Raw genomic sequence first — 3831 nt, forward strand, 5'->3', positions numbered from 1 at the left:
CCCAAATCCAGGCTTCTGACTCAAACTGATACGGATTCAGTTTTCTTTTAAGACAAAAGTTACATAAGGTGTATTAAGGTAGGGGAGACAAGAATTTTTTTCTTTTTCTATTATCTATAATTTTAAAATGAGACTTGTATCAGCCGGCTCAGGGTGCCATAACAAAATACCACAGACCAGTATGAATTAAATAACAGAAATTTATTTTCTCACAGTTCTGAAGGCTGGAAGTCCCAGGTCAAGGTGCTGGCAGATTTGGTCCCTCGGGAGAGCTCTCTTCCTGGCTTGCAGACAACCACCTTCCTGATGCATCCTCACATGGCCTTTCCTATGTGGCACGTGGAAAGAGAGCTCTTCCTCTTATTATAAGGCCAACAATCATATCAGATGAGACCCCCCCACCCAAATGACCTTCTTTAACCTCAGTTACCTCCTCAAATGTCCTATCTATCTCCAAATACAGTCACATAGGGGGTTAAGACTTCACCATGGCAATTTGGGGAGAGAATTCAGTCTGTAGCTTAGAATTCATGTCCTTCTCAAATGTAAAATGCACTCATTACACCCCAACATCCCCCAAAGTCTTAACTCAGCGAAGATAGTCTAATGTCCAATGTCTCATCTAAATAGCATCAAAATCAGGTATGGGTGAGACTCAAGGTGTGTTTCATTGAGGCAACATTCCTCTCCAGCTGTGAACCTGTGAAAGTAGCCAAGTTATGTGCTTCTGAAGTGTAATAGTGGAACAGGGGTAAGAGGGAAATTCTCATTCCAAAGGGGAGAAATGGGAAAGAAGAAAGGACGACAGGCCTCAATCGAGTCCAAAATTTAGCAGAGCGAATCCCTTTAGATCTTAAGGCTAAAAACGGTCCTCTTTGCTCTGATGCTCTCCCCTCCAGGCCCACTGGGGTGGCAACATCACCCCATGGCCCTGCAGGGCAGTCGTCTCTTTGGATTTGTGGGGTAACCTCCCCACCTCATGCAGCTCTCTGCGAGGGTCCCCCTCATGCAGTTATCTGTGGCGGTCTCTTGTGCACTGAAAGGAGAAAACAGCCTTCCCCCCTGGGTCTCTGGTGGGAGTGGCAGCCCTCACGATCTCTGAATTGACTTTGGGGGTCATTCTTCCTTTTTCTTGAAGATTAACACATGTTCACAGCCTTCCTTCATTCAGCCCTATTTTCTCTGTTTCCTATGGTCCAGTGTCGCATCTCTGTTCTGCCCTCTACTGAGGTGGCTGATTAGAATCATGCTTTGTGCTCATACTAACCTCTTTATCAAATGATTGTTCAGATACACCCTCAGCGTTCTCTCAGAACAAGCTTTCTCATTTTTGGTAATAATGGATAAGCTGAGAATTTTCCAAATCTTCAAGTCCTGGTTCCTTGTTGCTTAACAATTTCTTCTTTAATTCATCTCTCCCCTTTCACATTTTACTATAACCAGTCAGGATGAACTAGGCTACTCCTTCAACACTTTGCTTAGAAATCTCCTCAGCTATGTATCTAATCCATTGCTTGCAAGCTCTACTTTCCAGAAAACACTTGAACTTGCACACAATTCAGCCAATTTCTTTGCCATTTTGTAACAAGGATTGCCTTTCCTCAAGTTTCTGATAACCTCTTCCTCCTTTCCATCTAAGATCTCACAAGAATGGTCTTGAATATCCATATTTCCACCAACATTCTACTCATGATTATTTATTTATTGTCTAAGCAGATGGAAGCTTTCTCTCCAGTTCTTTTCTCTTTCTGAGATCTCATCGGAATGACCTTTAACATTCATATTTCTATCAACACCCCCTTCACCACAATCTTGGATTTTTCTAGCCTGCACCTCAAAACTCTTCCAGATTCTACCCATTTCTCAGTTCCGAAGGCACCTCCACATTTGTATGTACTTGTTACTGCGGCCCTCCATTTCTCAGTATCAAAATCTGTTCTAGTCAGCTTGGGCTTCCATAACAAATACCACAGGCAGGGTGGCTTAAACAACAGAAGTTAATCTTCTCACAGTTCTGGAGGCTGGAAGCCTCAGATCAAGGTCCAGCAGTGTTGGTTTCCAGGAAGAAATCTCTACCTGGCTTGCAGACAACCTCCTGCATGCTGTTTCCACCTGGCCTTTCCCCTGTGGCATGCTTCTCTCCTATTCTTTTTATAGGACCACCAGTTCTATTGACTTACGGCCCCATCCTTTTGACCTCATTTAAATTTAATATCTCCTGAAGGTCCTATCTCCAAATACAGTCACTTTTGGACTTAGGGCTTCAACATATGATTTTGGAGGTGGGGAGCGAAGAGGGGGTGGCACGATTCAGTTCCTAGCAAGACTGTGTACAACATAAAACTTTTTCTAAAACACAAACGATGAAAAGGAAACAAATATTTCTTGGGCTTAGTAAATTGATATGAATGGACATAAATTGCATGACTAAATAGCTATTCAGAGTATTCTAACTAGATACCATTATTAGCCACAATGCGGTACAAACCTCATTCAACTGGTAGCTTTAATAATTCTTTTTCAAGCTATAAAGTAAATATGGTGTGAATTTCTTTGTAGGAGTGAGAAAATTATAAACCTGGTAATGCAGTTGAGATTTACTCTGAAATTATGGCTAATTACCTACAGTTTAGAGATGATTAAAACCTAAAAACCTGTGCTTTCTTACCTCTAAGGCTGTCCTTTTAGACTGATTATACACTTTTTTTCTCCTATAAACAAAGCAACTGAGATGGTTACATTATTCTCTTACTCATATGTACTATGATTAATATCTACAGAGTAATGACAACAGTTTTGTGATTGACTTTGTAGAAAAAAAAATGGATTTAACCATGTAGAGTCCAAGGGTGAGTATATTCACTGAGCCAGAGTCTATGTTATATTTTGCTTCAAATGTAATATGTAGTAGCAGTTTTCTTCTACCAAGTGTACCTACATTTATAACATGCCTCCAGCATGTACTTCAGTGGCTTCACTTAAAAAATGATAGACAAAACTGCTTAAGCTAACCACATGGACTTGCATTGTCTGACCTCTACATTGCCCTCTAACCACACCTCAAACCAGACTCATCCTTGTGTTCTCTGATACTAGCACCATCATACTATAGCCAAATGGGAACGATATGACAACTTTTAAAACAAGATAGTTCAATAAGAGCTCAATAAATGAACTATTTACAAATATGTGAGTAAGACAGATTGAAACCACACCCTAAAAGTGCTACTATCCTTAGGACCAAAGGGATTGTGAGATAGGAGTGCTTATGAAAACTGGGAAGATGAATCCTTTTGGAAAAGACTTGAAAGAAACCGTGACCTTTAGTGAAAGGCATCACCTGAGGCAACCCCACAAGGAGGGAGCCAGAGGAATGGATTTCTTGACTTCTTTATGCTCCCTTCTGTTGTTTTTTCTTTTCTTTTTTTTTTTTTTTTGGTTAGGTCTCCCCATTGACCAAAAACTAAAAAACTACAAGCCAGAGATAAGGGACTCCATTGTTATAATCTATTCAGGTCAGCTCCTGGGGCAGAAAGCTAAATGGTAAAGAGTATTTTGGAGGGATAAATAGAAATATCCAGCAAATAGGGTATCTCTATACTGTGTTTGTCATGATCTCTCCTGAGAAATGGTATCAGCATATGTCATTCCTTCTCCTTGAGTAACTCTTCTATTCACTTTGCTAATTCCTATTTATACTTTGGATATTAGCTTAGAAAGTCACTTCTTTAGTTAACCCTTCTTCAGTTCTTCATTAGTCAGGATATGTCAGGTTATGCTGTGATAATAAATAACACCAAATCCCCAATGGCTTAATACAACAAAGGTTTA

This window comes from Balaenoptera ricei, chromosome 4 (assembly GCF_028023285.1).
Source record: "Balaenoptera ricei isolate mBalRic1 chromosome 4, mBalRic1.hap2, whole genome shotgun sequence".
Taxonomy (NCBI): Eukaryota; Metazoa; Chordata; class Mammalia; order Artiodactyla; family Balaenopteridae; genus Balaenoptera; species Balaenoptera ricei.